This window comes from Chiloscyllium punctatum, chromosome 36, assembly GCF_047496795.1.
Source record: "Chiloscyllium punctatum isolate Juve2018m chromosome 36, sChiPun1.3, whole genome shotgun sequence".
Taxonomy (NCBI): Eukaryota; Metazoa; Chordata; class Chondrichthyes; order Orectolobiformes; family Hemiscylliidae; genus Chiloscyllium; species Chiloscyllium punctatum.
In genome coordinates, this window is record NC_092774.1 from 28,290,589 (window position 1) to 28,310,614 (window position 20,026).

The 20,026-nt window shown below is 46.0% G+C and overlaps 1 protein-coding gene and 4 non-coding genes across 5 annotated transcripts in view; all 5 read left to right on the plus strand.

Moving 5' to 3' along the window:
- Positions 1–20,026, plus strand: part of LOC140460302 (uncharacterized) — a 251,439-nt gene that overhangs the window by 139,564 nt on the left and 91,849 nt on the right. The window lies entirely within an intron of this gene.
- Positions 1,061–1,134, plus strand: trnan-guu (transfer RNA asparagine (anticodon GUU)). The gene has a single exon. It is a non-coding gene; the product is annotated as a tRNA-Asn (tRNA).
- trnan-guu (transfer RNA asparagine (anticodon GUU)) lies at positions 4,421–4,494 on the plus strand. Its single transcript has one exon. It is a non-coding gene; the product is annotated as a tRNA-Asn (tRNA).
- On the plus strand, positions 7,781–7,854 carry trnan-guu (transfer RNA asparagine (anticodon GUU)). The gene has a single exon. It is a non-coding gene; the product is annotated as a tRNA-Asn (tRNA).
- Positions 14,733–14,822, plus strand: trnap-cgg (transfer RNA proline (anticodon CGG)). Its single transcript is given in 2 exon segments — positions 14,733–14,768; positions 14,787–14,822. It is a non-coding gene; the product is annotated as a tRNA-Pro (tRNA).

Consider the following 20,026-nt stretch of genomic DNA (forward strand, 5'->3'; position numbering starts at 1 on the left):
ATCCTTTGGGGCTCCCCGCCCAGGGTGGTAACCTGCTGGCTATGATTTCTTCGCTGGCGATTTTAAATGACTTCCTGTTGGTTGCATTATCGCTCAAACTTCACAAAACCCGTCTCAATAAAGACCCGTTTTCTCATGTCTGGGAATTGATTGCCATGCAGGAAACTCGGGTTCTGAACAAACAACGTACCAGACTCACAACGTCAGCTCTGTTTCCCTTTCCACAGATGCTGCTCGACCCGTTGGCTTTCTGCAGTATTCTCTGTGTTTATTAGGCACAAGTGCTGCTTTTCATTCAAGAACTTCAATCCCTGTCCTCTGGTAACTGACTCTGGTCAGTGGCAATTGGTTCTTCTGATCATTAAACTGCCCATTCCCACCGCTTCTTCCTCCATCGTGACCAACAGCCCCAGGAAATCTCCAGTTTTCCTTCTTTGCTCCAAAGCGAACATTCTCCATCTTGGGAATGTCTCCCCAAAATGGAAATTCCTCATCCCTGGACATGAGGCAAGGCGTACAATTGGAAGAGATTTTGGCAAAATATTGTCAGTTAGGAAATGGAAAAATGTTCAAATGTTCATGAAGCAACACAGAAATCCCAGTCTCCAGCTTTGTGAACCTTTAGAAACACTTTGCGAAGCGGATTTCGAGGAGAATGAAAGATGACCGGTCCGATTGAGCAGAGACAGTCCAGACACCGTCCCCTTGTTGACGAGGCCGGGAGGTTGACTCTGATGTTCTTGGCACATGAACTGATCTGAGACAATGAAAGAATTGTCGTTCCTGCACATCATGAATTCAATCCCCTTCTCCCCTGCGAGCCAACGAGAGAACTCGGGAACAGGCAAAACACTGAAAGGCTGGAAGGGCGACGGCCCCGGAGTAAGAAAGCTAGTTCCTCGTGACATGGATGTGTCTGCAGACTGTCCCCGGTATCTCCACAAGAGATCTCCCAGGCTTGATTATGGAAAAGTAAAACTGATAGACGACAATTGTAATTCTCGGCGGGGAGGCTGAATTATAAAATCACCAGGCGATGGTGCAGCCCAAGTCAGCGCCTGTCTCTGTGGCGCAATTGGTCAGCGCGTTCGGCTGTTAACCGAAAGGTTGGTGGTTCGAGCCCACCCAGGGGCGGTGTGTTCGCTGCCCTTCTTTGGCTTCGAAGCTGTGCGCTTATAATGGCGTCAGGAAAATTTTCCCCCAACGGAAATCTTCTCCACAAAGGGGTTTCTGAATTGAATTGATGTCTAACGGAAGGGACTGCGTTTGCTGAGAAGACGAGACCAAAAGAGAAACTAGGCAGGTTTGACAGTACCTGTCGGTGAAAACACAATTTTGAAATGTTGCCTCTGATTCTCTTTCCACAGATGTTGCCTGACCTGCTGAGTTCCTCCTGCAATTTCTAACTGAAAGTTCATTTCATCTTTTGGGGTGAAACACCGAAATATCTGCAAACACCATGTGCCGATATTTAACCCTTTCGAATCACTGTGAAGTGATTGGATTCAAACAAACTCTGCGATGATTCACTCTTTCTCAGCTCCATAGGCAGACAGGCCTGGGAAGTCAAGCTGTCAGTGTGGTTCTGTATTCGTGGGCCGAGTGGTTAATGCGATGTACATGAAATCCATTGCGGTTTCCCCTCGCAGGTGTGAACCCTGCCGAGTACAAAATGAGAAATGTCGTCGAAAAGAAAGGGAGCTTGCTCCCCGGCTTCTTCTTTAAGATTCAAATCAGTGGAGGGGGAAAAATATTTCACTCAAATTGGGACTGGTGGGAATCTGCAACCCACTGCCTGTTCGGGTGGAACAAGCAGATACCCGCAGAGCTTCTTTTGAGGCTATGAGAAAAGTGTTTGGAAATGAGACTAGAACAGTGAGGTGCTTGAAATCGTGATCGAAATGAAGCAGGCACCTGAGGACAAGGGTGTTTCCTTTGCCAGTGAAAGATACTGCTTCACCAAGTTGGGCCTGTGGAAGGGAATCAGTGACGGTGATTATCTTTGGTTGTTCGCCTTGTGAATGAACCCATTGCTGCGCATGTCCGTGCTAACGTCAGAACTCTGCAGCATGGTGGCGTGAGATACGCACAGGGCCGGGGCCAATGGATGATGCATCTGACTCCACCTCCCTGTTTGAAATGCAGCTCACAGCTTCTTCACACACCCCAATTAATCTTTCTCATTGTCCTGTAGCCGGCATACGGTTTGAATTCCCGATCTGCGGGAATGAGAATCCTTTCACTGTCTCGCGTCAGTAAATGTCCCTGAGAACATCTGAGTCAACTCACAGCGCAGTCATATGAGGGGAAGCTGAAATAGCCCCACATGCTGCTCACGGGCACATTTTATTCTCCCCAACTCAACGCCTCAAACACTGCGGCTCCTGGGAGTGGAAAAGAAACAATCACCAAAACCCAGTCCAAGCTCTGTGAATCTTCAGAAAATCAGCAAACGTTCATCCCTTCGGATTTTCTATCCTGGGCTGACAGGGATGGGTTTTGTCACTCTTTTGTAGGACATTGCAAGTGGATGTTTTGCAAACATGCACTACAATGCAATCTGATTAATCAGGACCTGGATGTTTTCGGTCTTTGAATGTATGTGTTGTGCTCCAGAACTTTGCTGTTCACAGTTTATAATACTTATCTTCCCAGTCCCCTGTATCACTTGTCGAAAATGTTTAATTTGTGTCTTGTAATCCTTTCACTGTCTGCTAATGAGGATAGCGTTTCCGTGTTTTACCTAAATTATCTTGACCTTGCATACCTCAAGCCTCAAGCGAATTTCACGAGAAACCTTCTCCAGTTCAAAAGCCAACTGTTCATGATGGCTCTGTTCCTTGTCACGTGTCCAATTTCAGATCGATGTTGTTAATGTCCCTTCTACTCCTTCAGATCCAGGTTTCGCTCACAGGGCTAGAACAGAACTGTCACCAAATACATTTACCAATCTACGTTCATCCTATCGATTGTATTAGCATCATCAACACTTCTCATCAAAATAACTCGAGAGACTTTCATCACAATTTTCTGTGAACAGTCATACATTAGCTTTGCTGAATGAACCCCAAATTTCTTGAAGTGGCTCCTTATTTTCGGCCCTGATTATTAATCTCTCTACGCATGGGAATGGATCCTTCCCAGCCGCTCTATCTCTCATCAATGTGTGTAGTTCAATTCGATCTCCCATCAGCCTCCTCTGTCCTGATCAAATCCAGGGCAACAGGAACCGTTGGGGCTATGGCGCGGACAGGACAATCCCAATACTCACCTTTCCTGTTAGAACTATTCCATGAGAAAGTTTAGACCACAACTTTGGGCGTGTAGTTGTGGCCGAACACTTAAGGTGTTGGCGTAGAGATCCTTTGGGGCTCCCCGCCCAGGGTGGTAACCTGCTGGCTATGATTTCTTCGCTGGCGATTTTAAATGACTTCCTGTTGGTTGCATTATCGCTCAAACTTCACAAAACCCGTCTCAATAAAGACCCGTTTTCTCATGTCTGGGAATTGATTGCCATGCAGGAAACTCGGGTTCTGAACAAACAACGTACCAGACTCACAACGTCAGCTCTGTTTCCCTTTCCACAGATGCTGCTCGACCCGTTGGCTTTCTGCAGTATTCTCTGTGTTTATTAGGCACAAGTGCTGCTTTTCATTCAAGAACTTCAATCCCTGTCCTCTGGTAACTGACTCTGGTCAGTGGCAATTGGTTCTTCTGATCATTAAACTGCCCATTCCCACCGCTTCTTCCTCCATCGTGACCAACAGCCCCAGGAAATCTCCAGTTTTCCTTCTTTGCTCCAAAGCGAACATTCTCCATCTTGGGAATGTCTCCCCAAAATGGAAATTCCTCATCCCTGGACATGAGGCAAGGCGTACAATTGGAAGAGATTTTGGCAAAATATTGTCAGTTAGGAAATGGAAAAATGTTCAAATGTTCATGAAGCAACACAGAAATCCCAGTCTCCAGCTTTGTGAACCTTTAGAAACACTTTGCGAAGCGGATTTCGAGGAGAATGAAAGATGACCGGTCCGATTGAGCAGAGACAGTCCAGACACCGTCCCCTTGTTGACGAGGCCGGGAGGTTGACTCTGATGTTCTTGGCACATGAACTGATCTGAGACAATGAAAGAATTGTCGTTCCTGCACATCATGAATTCAAACCCCTTCTCCCCTGCGAGCCAACGAGAGAACTCGGGAACAGGCAAAACACTGAAAGGCTGGAAGGGCGACGGCCCCGGAGTAAGAAAGCTAGTTCCTCGTGACATGGATGTGTCTGCAGACTGTCCCCGGTATCTCCACAAGAGATCTCCCAGGCTTGATTATGGAAAAGTAAAACTGATAGACGACAATTGTAATTCTCGGCGGGGAGGCTGAAGTATAAAATCACCAGGCGATGGTGCAGCCCAAATCAGCGCCTGTCTCTGTGGCGCAATTGGTCAGCGCGTTCGGCTGTTAACCGAAAGGTTGGTGGTTCGAGCCCACCCAGGGGCGGTGTGTTCGCTGCCCTTCTTTGGCTTCGAAGCTGTGCGCTTTTAATGGCGTCAGGAAAATTTTCCCCCAACGGAAATCTTCTCCACAAAGGGGTTTCTGAATTGAATTGATGTCTAACGGAAGGGACTGCGTTTGCTGAGAAGACGAGACCAAAAGAGAAACTAGGCAGGTTTGACAGTACCTGTCGGTGAAAACACAATTTTGAAATGTTGCCTCTGATTCTCTTTCCACAGATGTTGCCTGACCTGCTGAGTTCCTCCTGCAATTTCTAACTGAAAGTTCATTTCATCTTTTGGGGTGAAACACCGAAATATCTGCAAACACCATGTGCCGATATTTAACCCTTTCGAATCACTGTGAAGTGATTGGATTCAAACAAACTCTGCGATGATTCACTCTTTCTCAGCTCCACAGGCAGACAGGCCTGGGAAGTCAAGCTGTCAGTGTGGTTCTGTATTCGTGGGCCGAGTGGTTAATGCGATGTACATGAAATCCATTGCGGTTTCCCCTCGCAGGTGTGAACCCTGCCGAGTACAAAATGAGAAATGTCGTCGAAAAGAAAGGGAGCTTGCTCCCCGGCTTCTTCTTTAAGATTCAAATCAGTGGAGGGGGAAAAATATTTCACTCAAATTGGGACTGGTGGGAATCTGCAACCCACTGCCTGTTCGGGTGGAACAAGCAGATACCCGCAGAGCTTCTTTTGAGGCTATGAGCAAAGTGTTTGGAAATGAGACTAGAACAGTGAGGTGCTTGAAATCGTGATCGAAATGAAGCAGGCACCTGAGGACAAGGGTGTTTCCTTTGCCAGTGAAAGATACTGCTTCACCAAGTTGGGCCTGTGGAAGGGAATCAGTGACGGTGATTATCTTTGGTTGTTCGCCTTGTGAATGAACCCATTGCTGCGCATGTCCGTGCAAACGTCAGAACTCTGCAGCATGGTGGCGTGAGATACGCACAGGGCCGGGGCCAATGGATGATGCATCTGACTCCACCTCCCTGTTTGAAATGCAGCTCACAGCTTCTTCACACACCCCAATTAATCTTTCTCATTGTCCTGTAGCCGGCATACGGTTTGAATTCCCGATCTGCGGGAATGAGAATCCTTTCACTGTCTCGCGTCAGTAAATGTCCCTGAGAACATCTGAGTCAACTCACAGCGCAGTCATATGAGGGGAAGCTGAAATAGCCCCACATGCTGCTCACGGGCACATTTTATTCTCCCCAACTCAACGCCTCAAACACTGCGGCTCCTGGGAGTGGAAAAGAAACAATCACCAAAACCCAGTCCAAGCTCTGTGAATCTTCAGAAAATCAGCAAACGTTCATCCCTTCGGATTTTCTATCCTGGGCTGACAGGGATGGGTTTTGTCACTCTTTTGTAGGACATTGCAAGTGGATGTTTTGCAAACATGCACTACAATGCAATCTGATTAATCAGGACCTGGATGTTTTCGGTCTTTGAATGTATGTGTTGTGCTCCAGAACTTTGCTGTTCACAGTTTATAATACTTATCTTCCCAGTCCCCTGTATCACTTGTCGAAAATGTTTAATTTGTGTCTTGTAATCCTTTCACTGTCTGCTAATGAGGATAGCGTTTCCGTGTTTTACCTAAATTATCTTGACCTTGCATACCTCAAGCCTCAAGCGAATTTCACGAGAAACCTTCTCCAGTTCAAAAGCCAACTGTTCATGATGGCTCTGTTCCTTGTCACGTGTCCAATTTCAGATCGATGTTGTTAATGTCCCTTCTACTCCTTCAGATCCAGGTTTCGCTCACAGGGCTAGAACAGAACTGTCACCAAATACATTTACCAATCTACGTTCATCCTATCGATTGTATTAGCATCATCAACACTTCTCATCAAAATAACTCGAGAGACTTTCATCACAATTTTCTGTGAACAGTCATACATTAGCTTTGCTGAATGAACCCCAAATTTCTTGAAGTGGCTCCTTATTTTCGGCCCTGATTATTAATCTCTCTACGCATGGGAATGGATCCTTCCCAGCCGCTCTATCTCTCATCAATGTGTGTAGTTCAATTCGATCTCCCATCAGCCTCCTCTGTCCTGATCAAATCCAGGGCAACAGGAACCGTTGGGGCTATGGCGCGGACAGGACAATCCCAATACTCACCTTTCCTGTTAGAACTATTCCATGAGAAAGTTTAGACCACAACTTTGGGCGTGTAGTTGTGGCCGAACACTTAAGGTGTTGGCGTAGAGATCCTTTGGGGCTCCCCGCCCAGGGTGGTAACCTGCTGGCTATGATTTCTTCGCTGGCGATTTTAAATGACTTCCTGTTGGTTGCATTATCGCTCAAACTTCACAAAACCCGTCTCAATAAAGACCCGTTTTCTCATGTCTGGGAATTGATTGCCATGCAGGAAACTCGGGTTCTGAACAAACAACGTACCAGACTCACAACGTCAGCTCTGTTTCCCTTTCCACAGATGCTGCTCGACCCGTTGGCTTTCTGCAGTATTCTCTGTGTTTATTAGGCACAAGTGCTGCTTTTCATTCAAGAACTTCAATCCCTGTCCTCTGGTAACTGACTCTGGTCAGTGGCAATTGGTTCTTCTGATCATTAAACTGCCCATTCCCACCGCTTCTTCCTCCATCGTGACCAACAGCCCCAGGAAATCTCCAGTTTTCCTTCTTTGCTCCAAAGCGAACATTCTCCATCTTGGGAATGTCTCCCCAAAATGGAAATTCCTCATCCCTGGACATGAGGCAAGGCGTACAATTGGAAGAGATTTTGGCAAAATATTGTCAGTTAGGAAATGGAAAAATGTTCAAATGTTCATGAAGCAACACAGAAATCCCAGTCTCCAGCTTTGTGAACCTTTAGAAACACTTTGCGAAGCGGATTTCGAGGAGAATGAAAGATGACCGGTCCGATTGAGCAGAGACAGTCCAGACACCGTCCCCTTGTTGACGAGGCCGGGAGGTTGACTCTGATGTTCTTGGCACATGAACTGATCTGAGACAATGAAAGAATTGTCGTTCCTGCACATCATGAATTCAAACCCCTTCTCCCCTGCGAGCCAACGAGAGAACTCGGGAACAGGCAAAACACTGAAAGGCTGGAAGGGCGACGGCCCCGGAGTAAGAAAGCTAGTTCCTCGTGACATGGATGTGTCTGCAGACTGTCCCCGGTATCTCCACAAGAGATCTCCCAGGCTTGATTATGGAAAAGTAAAACTGATAGACGACAATTGTAATTCTCGGCGGGGAGGCTGAAGTATAAAATCACCAGGCGATGGTGCAGCCCAAGTCAGCGCCTGTCTCTGTGGCGCAATTGGTCAGCGCGTTCGGCTGTTAACCGAAAGGTTGGTGGTTCGAGCCCACCCAGGGGCGGTGTGTTCGCTGCCCTTCTTTGGCTTCGAAGCTGTGCGCTTTTAATGGCGTCAGGAAAATTTTCCCCCAACGGAAATCTTCTCCACAAAGGGGTTTCTGAATTGAATTGATGTCTAACGGAAGGGACTGCGTTTGCTGAGAAGACGAGACCAAAAGAGAAACTAGGCAGGTTTGACAGTACCTGTCGGTGAAAACACAATTTTGAAATGTTGCCTCTGATTCTCTTTCCACAGATGTTGCCTGACCTGCTGAGTTCCTCCTGCAATTTCTAACTGAAAGTTCATTTCATCTTTTGGGGTGAAACACCGAAATATCTGCAAACACCATGTGCCGATATTTAACCCTTTCGAATCACTGTGAAGTGATTGGATTCAAACAAACTCTGCGATGATTCACTCTTTCTCAGCTCCATAGGCAGACAGGCCTGGGAAGTCAAGCTGTCAGTGTGGTTCTGTATTCGTGGGCCGAGTGGTTAATGCGATGTACATGAAATCCATTGCGGTTTCCCCTCGCAGGTGTGAACCCTGCCGAGTACAAAATGAGAAATGTCGTCGAAAAGAAAGGGAGCTTGCTCCCCGGCTTCTTCTTTAAGATTCAAATCAGTGGAGGGGGGAGAATATTTCACTCAAATTGGGACTGGTGGGAATCTACAACCCACTGCCTGTTCGGGTGGAGCAAGCAGATACCCGCAGAGCTTCTTTTGAGGCTATGAGCAAAGTGTTTGGAAATGAGACTAGAACAGTGAGGTGCTTGAAATCGTGATCGAAATGAAGCAGGCACCTGAGGACAAGGGTGTTTCCTTTGCCAGTGAAAGATACTGCTTCACCAAGTTGGGCCTGTGGAAGGGAATCAGTGACGGTGATTATCTTTGGTTGTTCGCCTTGTGAATGAACCCATTGCTGCGCATGTCCGTGCAAACGTCAGAACTCTGCAGCATGGTGGCGTGAGATACGCACAGGGCCGGGGCCAATGGATGATGCATCTGACTCCACCTCCCTGTTTGAAATGCAGCTCACAGCTTCTTCACACACCCCAATTAATCTTTCTCATTGTCCTGTAGCCGGCATACGGTTTGAATTCCCGATCTGCGGGAATGAGAATCCTTTCACTGTCTCGCGTCAGTAAATGTCCCTGAGAACATCTGAGTCAACTCACAGCGCAGTCATATGAGGGGAAGCTGAAATAGCCCCACATGCTGCTCACGGGCACATTTTATTCTCCCCAACTCAACGCCTCAAACACTGCGGCTCCTGGGAGTGGAAAAGAAACAATCACCAAAACCCAGTCCAAGCTCTGTGAATCTTCAGAAAATCAGCAAACGTTCATCCCTTCGGATTTTCTATCCTGGGCTGACAGGGATGGGTTTTGTCACTCTTTTGTAGGACATTGCAAGTGGATGTTTTGCAAACATGCACTACAATGCAATCTGATTAATCAGGACCTGGATGTTTTCGGTCTTTGAATGTATGTGTTGTGCTCCAGAACTTTGCTGTTCACAGTTTATAATACTTATCTTCCCAGTCCCCTGTATCACTTGTCGAAAATGTTTAATTTGTGTCTTGTAATCCTTTCACTGTCTGCTAATGAGGATAGCGTTTCCGTGTTTTACCTAAATTATCTTGACCTTGCATACCTCAAGCCTCAAGCGAATTTCACGAGAAACCTTCTCCAGTTCAAAAGCCAACTGTTCATGATGGCTCTGTTCCTTGTCACGTGTCCAATTTCAGATCGATGTTGTTAATGTCCCTTCTACTCCTTCAGATCCAGGTTTCGCTCACAGGGCTAGAACAGAACTGTCACCAAATACATTTACCAATCTACGTTCATCCTATCGATTGTATTAGCATCATCAACACTTCTCATCAAAATAACTCGAGAGACTTTCATCACAATTTTCTGTGAACAGTCATACATTAGCTTTGCTGAATGAACCCCAAATTTCTTGAAGTGGCTCCTTATTTTCGGCCCTGATTATTAATCTCTCTACGCATGGGAATGGATCCTTCCCAGCCGCTCTATCTCTCATCAATGTGTGTAGTTCAATTCGATCTCCCATCAGCCTCCTCTGTCCTGATCAAATCCAGGGCAACAGGAACCGTTGGGGCTATGGCGCGGACAGGACAATGCCAATACTCACCTTTCCTGTTAGAACTATTCCATGAGAAAGTTTAGACCACAACTTTGGGCGTGTAGTTGTGGCCGAACACTTAAGGTGTTGGCGTAGAGATCCTTTGGGGCTCCCCGCCCAGGGTGGTAACCTGCTGGCTATGATTTCTTCGCTGGCGATTTTAAATGACTTCCTGTTGGTTGCATTATCGCTCAAACTTCACAAAACCCGTCTCAATAAAGACCCGTTTTCTCATGTCTGGGAATTGATTGCCATGCAGGAAACTCGGGTTCTGAACAAACAACGTACCAGACTCACAACGTCAGCTCTGTTTCCCTTTCCACAGATGCTGCTCGACCCGTTGGCTTTCTGCAGTATTCTCTGTGTTTATTAGGCACAAGTGCTGCTTTTCATTCAAGAACTTCAATCCCTGTCCTCTGGTAACTGACTCTGGTCAGTGGCAATTGGTTCTTCTGATCATTAAACTGCCCATTCCCACCGCTTCTTCTCCCATCATGACCAACAGAGCCAGGAAATCTCCAGTTATCCTTCTTTGCTCCAAAGCGAACATTCTCCACCTTGGGAATGTCTCCCCAAAATGGAAATTCCTCATCCCTGGACATGAGGCAAGGCGTACAATTGGGAAGAAATTTTGGCAAAATATTGTCAGTTAGGAAATGGAAAAATGTTCAAATGTTCATGAAGCAACACAGAAATCCCAGTCTCCAGCTTTGTGAACCTTTAGAAACACTTTGCGAAGCGGATTTAGAGGAGAATGAAAGATGACCGGTCCGATTGAGCAGAGACAGTCCAGACACCGTCCCCTTGTTGACGAGGCCGGGAGGTTGACTCTGATGTTCTCGGCACATGAACTGATCTGAGACGTTGAAAGAATTGTCGTTACTGCACATCAGGAATTCAAACTCCTTCTCGCCTCCGAGCCAATGAGAGAACTCGGGAACAGGCAAAACGCTGAAAGGCTGGAAGGGCGACGGCCCCGGAGTAAGAAAGCTAGTTCCTCGTGACATGGATGTGTCTGCAGAGAGTGGGATCAGACTGTCCTCAGTGTCTCCACAGTAAATGTCCCAGACTTTATTTGTGATAATTAAGACTGATAGACCACAATTGTAATTTTAGGCGGGGCAGGCTGAATTTTGAATTCACTAATATCCTCCCCTAAGCGATGGCCTTTTGTCGTTGCTTGTCTCTGTGGCGCAATTGGCCAGCGCATTCGGCTGTTAACTGAAAAGTTGGTTCTTCGAGCCCACCCAGTGGCGGTGTGTTGGTTGCTCCTCCTTGGCTTGGGTTGTGTGCTTTTAATGGGGTCTATCAAACAATTTCCAGAACAGTTGCTTCTCATTCTGTCTCCTTGCTTCCGTTTGTCCCGTCTCCAGGAACCGGGCCCTCTCTACTGGCAGAAAATTAAACCGTTTTCTTTCGAAACTTTTCTCTGACACCTGAGTGACCAGTGACAAGCATTGCCCTCCTCAACAGAGAACAGGAGAAGACCACGCAGACCTCCACGAGTGTGTCATCTCAATTGTGCACATTGGGTCAGTATATCAATGTGAAATATTTATGTCGAAGTGTTTTGGGAAGCAGATGAGTAGGCGAGGTGCAGAACAGAGCGCCCTTATACGGAAAGCTGCTAAAGAGGACATTGAGTGAATAGGAGAGATGGTTTCCCTTCTGGGTGATGCTCCCATCACGCACCCGCAGACATTCCCACATTCTGTTTTTCGAACTGCGATTTCGATCAAAAGCACATAATTTCAACACTCACAAAATTCAAACTTTAACAAATTGCTCATAGATGTACTTTGCGGACACCTGGAAAAAGTTCTTCCAAACGTACCTGGGGAATTTCGGTCTGAGGGCTCTTGAACTTTAAGTAGAAGGAAGTTTGCCTCGAGGCTGCATAATATGGAGATGTGTTCCCCATGTTAACTGATAGTGGTTGACCATCCCAGTGCTTCCTAATGCAGAGTTGCCCTGACCCACAGGGAGGTTTCTTTGATAAACTCTCCCGGGGCTTCCAGCCGCACCGTGACGTCATAGGGCGAGCCCCCGGTGATGGCCTGCAGCTGCTGTGACGCAATAATGATGCTGGCCCCGGAACATGAATACAAATTAGTTCATGAGTCACGTGGTACTGAATTATTGGATGGAATGTTCTTTCAACTTCACGGATTTATATGTGAGAGGAGGTAAGTGGGCAGGGTTACGCCTCGGGTCCACTCTTCCTTCACTCTCAACACCCCACACCCACCTCCCATTGTCCCAAGGCACTTTATCCTCTAACCGCCGAATGTGTAACACCTGCCCATTTACCTGCTCCCTCCTGAATATCACAGGGCTCGAACATACCCGCCAGGTGAAGCAGCACTTTACCTGCACATTTGCCACAACCTAGTCTACTGCATTCGCTGCTCACAGTGTGGTTTCCCCAAAGTAGCATGAAGCATAAACTGGGTGACTGTTTCGCAGAACATCTCAATTCTGCCCGCAAAAAAGGCCCTGAGCTTCGGGTTGCCCGCCACTTTAACATGCCACCCTGTTCCCTGGCCAACATCTCTGTCTCAGGCATGCAGCAGTGTTCCAGCAAAGCTCAGCTCCAGATGGAAGAACAATGCTTCATTTTCCACTTGAAGACCCTACATGCCCCCTGTCTTCAATATCGAGTTCCATGACTTTAGGGCCTGAAATCCGCCATGTCCTATTCTCTCCTATTCACGTAACGTCGTCTTTAGCAGCTTACCCGTCAAAGGGTGCTCTGTTCTGCACCTCGCCTTCTCATCTGCTTCCCAAAAAACTCAACATGAATATTTCACATTGATATACTGGCCCAATGTGCACAGTTGAGTTGACACACTCGTGGAGGTCTGCGTGGTTTTCTCCTGTTCTCTGTTGAGGAGGGCAATGCTTGTGGTCATGTTCAGATGCGCAGATTTACACGGAAAAGGCAAGAGAATGATACGAATTGAGACACGCGTTTACTTACGGTGTAGAACCAGCAGAGCGAAGGTGGGCCGCATGGCCTCCATCTACGCTGTGACATATGTTATGATTCAGAGTTAAATCACAGTTCGATCAACAGAATGTGGGAATTTAGAAAACAGTTCATATTCACACAGCCTCCATACGTCTGCGAAACACCATATAACACGACAGCAGTGGAGATCTTTGACACCAGTCTCGAACTTGCCTGTCACACGCCAGACGAAAGGGTGAAGGGATCTATGGAAAACACTCCGTGCGGGAAAGTGGAGTGGCGCAGCGGGAGGGTGCTGGGTTCATGTCCCTCGATCAAAACTGTCGTCTGCTATTGCTTTCCTTTGTAACGGTACTCTGTTCTATATCTTGCCTTTGCCTCTGCTTCCCAAATCTTCGAGCATCTGAGCTGAATATGTCACTAAACACGGGCCCAATTTACACAATTGAGGGGAAGTGCTTGTGGAGATTTGAGTTGCTTTCCGCCGGTCTGCTCTGAACTGAATCCTAACACCTCTTCTCTGAAATGGGAATGAGCTGGTGAAGTTGAAACAATTCGAATTCGAATCCCTACAGTGTGGAAACAGGCCCTCCTGCTCAACAAGTCCGTATCAACCCTCCGAAGAGTAACCCGCCCAGACCCGACATTTACTTCTGACTGATGCCCCCAACCTCCCGACCTCTGGGCACTATGGGGCAGTTTAACATGGTCAGTCCACCTAACCTGCACATCTTTCGACTGTGGAAGGAAACCGGAGCACCGCAGGAAACCCACGCAGACACGGGGAGATTGAACAAACTCCACACAAACAAGCCGCACACGGGTAGGATCGAATTCAGGTCCCGTTATGAGACAGCAGGGTTAACCACTGAGCCACAAAGCCACATTATTTGCGGTCGTATTCATTCCCTGCAATAATTCCCCACTCCGGTTCAGACGTGAATGACAGGACGATCAGCATTTCGAAAGCAGCATCACCACACAGACACAGTTCCCATGATGAGGACACATATCACCGATTGGGAATCATCTCGGAGAGATACAAGTGACAGAGAGTCACATGGAAATGATGGACTGAACGGCTTCAGGCTGCGGCGGAATGATGTCACGCGTTGATGCCGTCCCTCTCCCTGTCTCTGGGACAGAGCGGCTGAGGGAGAAACAATGGCTCATTTTCAACTTCATCTGGGACAGTTGGGGCTCAGATGTTCACTGCTGCCCGTTCTCAGCAAAGAAACAGACGCCCGTGTTAGAAAAGTCTTTCTGCAGGATTGCTGTGTGAAGACGAATTCTGAACACCGAGCAGGCTGCACACAAATACACTCATATGGATATACCTGAGGGAACAGTTTCCGGTGTCCATTTCTCTCTGTCCCGCCATCACAGCATCTTTCTGTCTCTTTGATTACAGACCTTTGTAATGTAGTTAAAACTTGCCCATTTCCTATGCATTAGTGGAACTGACGTCTCCCATCCAAAGTGATTGCGAGAGAGCAGAAGAGCGAAGGGGCTCTGCCCTCCCCCAGAACAGTTTGCAATTAGAAACAATATGGTTTAATTATCCGCCAGTGGAGAGAGTCCAGTTACTGGGAACGGGACAAACAGCAGCGTCCTGGGCGCAGGGAGACGGAATGAGAAGCAAATGTTGTGGAATCTCTTTGCTGTTTGCGATTCTTGGTGCAACTCAAACGTATTTCACACTGAGCAAGTCTCAGCTGATTCAGGGGAGGGCGCTTGGAGCGTCCGGGGTCAGGGTAGCTCGCGCCGTGCTGGGCCTGTGGCTCGTTGGTCTAGTGGTATGATTCTCGTTTCGGGCCTTCAGTTGGGTGAATTTGCGAGAGATCCCGGGTTCGAATCCCGGACGAGCCCTCGTTTCTTAAGTTGCCTTGTGCAGAAACGCCGGGGTGATTTTCTCAAAAAGCACATTTATTAAACGAGATTGTGCTGCCTGAAGTCGGGATGAGGTCGAGCTCCCATTCCAGCGAACAGGATAAAAGGAAACACTTGCTCAAAGTCAAAACAATCATTGCACATAGTTCGCCCGCGCAGTCCGACTCTGAATGAATCCTCCAGCTGCATTATTGCTCAATTGTGAGCGTGAAATTTCAGGAAGCGGGGAAGTGAAGTGATTGCAGACAGCGCTGAACAGGTTGACGTGAATGGTGCCGTGTATGAGGATTGTCAGCAATGAAGGTAGATTGGAAAGTTGGGACAGTTCTCCTAGGAGAACAGGAGGTTGAAAGCTGGCCTGATTGACGTTTTTCAAGTCATGAGGGTCTAGACACAGGAATAATGGAGTGCAAATGCTCCCACGCCTGAAAGGATCGACAACGATTCAGCAGAGTTTTAAAATCACGAGGAAAAGAAGTAAAAGTGACATTAGGAAGAACGTTTTCGTCCAGGGAGTGATCAGGGTCAGTAGGTGACGCAAACTTCAAACAATTATGGTCCTGAACCCATAGGACAGACGGATGGGAGTGGAAGACAAGAAGAAAGAGAGACACAGAGTGAGCGAGAAAAGGGAGAAAAGTCAGAAAAACAGAAGTTAAGGAAAAACATAGAGAGACTGAGGAAGGGATACAATTCCAGTGGGTCCCAGCTTTCTCTGTGGTTTCATACACTCCCTCTCAACCAGGAGAGACAGGCCCTGCTCCGAGAATCTACGTCAGTCTGGCTGGTTCAGGGACGGTGTTTCGCACACTTGCTTTCATTTTTCACACCATTGAGTGTTGGAGTTGGGACGTCATGTTGAGGTTGTACAGGATGTTGATGAGGCCACTTTTAGTTTCTGTTCATTAATATGTAAATCCCAGAACTACTTTTAAGGTACATTCTCCAGATTTTATAAAAAGAGGTGACATCTCAGCTCAGTCAATGTATTAAAGGTGTGAGGTTTGATTCTGTCTGTATCCCAATCTTGAGTTAGACTGGTTGTATTTTCAAAGTAGGGATTTATAAAATATGACATGGCTTCACTGCCTGCAGATTGCACACTCTTTGAGGAAAACTGAATGTATCTGCAAATATAATTCTGAAAATCCAAATTCACCCCAAAGACTTGTGTGTGCATAAGAGAGTGCGTGTTTGTATGCTTGGTAAAGTGTCATAATTTGGAGATGTCGGTGTTGGACTGGGCTGTACAAGGTTAAAAATCACACAACACCAGGTTATAGTCCAATAGGTTTAATTGGAAGCACTAGCTTTTGGAGCGCTGTTCCATCATCAGGTGGTTGTGGAGGACACAATTGTAAGGCACAGAATTTAGAGCAAAAATTTAAAGTGTGATGTAACTAAAATTGTACATAGGAAAATACCTTGATTGTTTGTTGAGTCTTTCATCTGTTCATAAACCATGAGAGTTTCACTTCTTTCATATGTAAATAGAGTCATAGAGATGTACAGCATGGAAACAGACCCTTCGGTCCAACCTGTCCATGCTGACCAGATATCCCACCCCAATCTAATCCCACCTGCCAGCACCCTGCCCATATCCTTCCAAACCCTTCCTGTTCATATACCCATCCAAATGCCTCTTAAATGTTCTCAGGTTAACTGTAACAATTTGTGTTAGCTAACATCAAATGTTACAGTTAACCTGAAAAGTAACTTATGTAAATCACAAAACTTCTTAAAATTTACATCTGAAAAATGTGAAACTATCATAGTATTCGAACAGATGAAAGATTCAACAAACAATCAAGGTATTTTTTAATGTATAATTTCAGCTACATCACACTGTAAACGTTTGTTATAAATTCTGTGTCTTATAACTGTGTCCTCCACAACCACCTGATGAAGGAGCGGTGCTCCGAACGCTAATGCTTCCAATTAAACCTGTTGGACTATAACCTGGTGTTGTGTGATTTTTAACTTGGTAAAGTGTAAGTGTGATGGAGTGTAAGGCTGTGAAAGGCTGTGAAAGGCTGTATTTGTGTGTGTCCCTGAGAGAGACCGTGTGGATAAAAGCGAGAGGTTGCATTTTGGTAAAACAAACAAGGGCAAGACTTGTACAGTAAATGGTAGGGCCCTGGGTCTTGTTGTAGAACAGAGACCTGTTTTGGGGGTGGGGGTGGAGGGGAAGTTTCAGGTACATAGTTCTTTGAAAGTTTCATCACTGGTAGACAGGGTAGTTAAGGTGGTGTTTAGCACACTTGCTTTCATTTTTCACACCATTGAGTGTTGGAGTTGGGACGTCATGTTGAGGTTGTACAGGATGTTGATGAGGCCAATTTTAGTGTACTGAGTACAGTCCTGGTCGTCCTGTTATAGGCAGAATACTATTGGAGAGGGTTTGGAAAAGCTTTTCCAGGATGTTGCCAGGATTGGAGTGTTCAGGTTACATGGAGAGGCTTGGACCTTTTTCACTGGAGCGTAGGAGGTTGAGGGTAACCTTGTAGAAATTTATAAAATCATGAAGGTTGTAGGTAAAGTGATTAGCAAATGTCTATTCCTTAGTGAAGGAGAATTAAAAACTAGGGGACTTTTTTTAAGGTGAGAGGAGAGAGATTTCAAAAGGAACCTGAGGGATAACGTTTTTACACAGACGTTAGTTTGTGAGTGAATGAACTTCCAGAAGTGATAGACGCAAGTATAGTTACAACATTTAAAAAACATTTGGATGGTGTAATGAAGGTGTAGGTGTGTAGTGTACCTTTTGACAGAGAGGAAACGAGCAAGGACTGACTGAAAGCACAAAGCGTGCTGAACAATTTAAAAATGTAACGTTTGGTTGAAACAAATAGCTGGAGTTGTGTTGCCATGGAACAAAAACAAATTCCAATTCGGCCAATCAGTTTAAAGTATGCCCCTGATACCAAATTCCTATCGAACTTGAATTTTACAGTTTGGAATGACACCAAACCAATGAAATGATCTGATGTTTTCGGGTATAAAACCAGACATTTTGAACAGTTAGAGGGGAAACAGCAAAGACAACCAAGCAAGCCGTTAATAGCATTTTAAGTGTGGAACCACCAGCTTTTGTGGGAGGAGTGCATTCCTCAGAAACATTTTGGAGGAATACTGTATAACTGTGAGACTGAAAACAGTTTTCCCACTGAACGTTAAACAGACACTGAGAATGTAAAACATTATAAATTGAACTTGCCAACATGAACCAAACTTTGCAGAGAAAGGAAATTTCCTGGGACGGAAGAGGTTGATAGCAGTCAATAATTGTCAGATTATTTGATGAAGATAACAGCTGATATGGGGTGATTACTGGGGATCCCAGAAGATTTGTATAGAACGTAAAAAATCTTTAATTAGGTTTGAAACATTGTTTTGTGTTTTGATTGATAAGGTTTATCTAAAGGAAGAAATATGCTAACTTTAAAAAAAATCAAGGTTAAGGAGGGACAGATTGATTGTTTGAGGACAGATAAAAAGACATTTATTGACATTGAGGTGGGAGTAGAGCTCAGAGTGATACAATTCTAAAATTTCACTCTGTGAATGAATGGAAAACTGATTAAAGATTGGCTCCTGGTCTTATACTTCACCAATTAAAATTGCTGGTTTGACAACTCTTGTAATTATAGAATCCCTACAGTGTGGGAGCAGGCCATTCGGCCCATCGAGTCCACACTGACCCTCCGAAAAGCATCCCACCCCATAACACATCTCTGCACACTGTGGGGCAATTTAGCACGGCCAATCCACCCTAACCTGCCCATCTTTGCGACCATGGGCGGAACCTGGAGCACTGAAAGGAGGGCAAAGGAATGTGCAAATCCCACACCAACAGTCGCCAGATGGTGGGATCGAATCCGGTTCCTTGCAGTGTGAGGCAACAGCGCTAACCACTGAACCAGCGAAACGGCTGATTTGTAAAACATTGAGAATAGCTAAAATGTTGTATTTAGAAACATCAATAACGTCTGAAAGCATATTCAATTGCTTTAAAAAAAACTGCAGACATCTTTCTGAAACTTGCAGTTAAGCCACAGTTGAGAACAGGCTGTGAGGGAGGAATGACCTATTCCTAGTCTTGTGAAATTGGTTCAGAATATGTAGAAATAGAGTCATAGAATTGCAGAGCACAGAAACAAACCTTTTGGTCCATGCCGACCACATATCTGAAATAAATCTAGTGGTCTGTATGCCAGTATTTGGCTCATCTCTCTCAACCCTTCCTATTCATATACAGGCCTTTCCAGAACCCATCCAGAAGCCTTTCACATGTTGTAAATGTACCAGCCTTGACACACGGCCTCTGGCAGCTCATTCCATACACGTACTATGCTCTGCGTGAAAATTTATCCCATCTGTCCCTCTTAAACCTTTCCGCTCTCACTCTCAGCCGATGCCCCTCTAGTTTTGTACTTCCTCTAACCTGGGGAAAAGACAGACAAAATTGAGCAGCCAGACAAAATTCAAAAACAATAAAATGTTGAGTCTCAGGAAAACAAATTTGTGGCACCAGTCTTTCTTTCTCTCCTATTAGCATTGAGACTGAAAATTTGTCGGTTACACCAACACCTCCACAGGACAGACTACGCATGCTTCTCGGTGTCAGCAAACACTGCGCATGTACGCTGGTGTCAGCAAAGTAGTGCGCATGCTCCTACCTGACAGCGGAGACAGGACGCGACATTCTTTTGATGGACCAATAGAAAGCGCCAGAAGACCGGAAGGAGTGTGGTCTTCCTGCCATTGAGAACGCCCCTATTCTCTGAATGCGGACGTTAGACCATGAATTTGTGAAGGTGTAGTTGCTGTTCTTCTCTCTCTGAATGAAGATTGAGCTTCACCTCAGACTGCAATTTTCCTCTGTCCAACATCTGTGAGTACAACACACTCTTTTCTCACCCCCTTTTCCATTTTATTTTTTCATTCTGGAGTTCAGTTCTTGACTTGCAGCAAAGTTGGTTCAGGTCTGTGTCTTAATTGGCAAACACATGGCAAATGCAGTTACACAGTGTGAAGTTATAGTCTTTCCTGTAAAATAAAAATAGAAAGGAGATGCATTGTTTAAATGGTGATATATTGGGATGTGGGACAAGTGAGAACTGCAGACGCTAGAGATCAGAGTCGAAATATGTGGCGCTGGAAAAGCACAACAGATCAGGCAG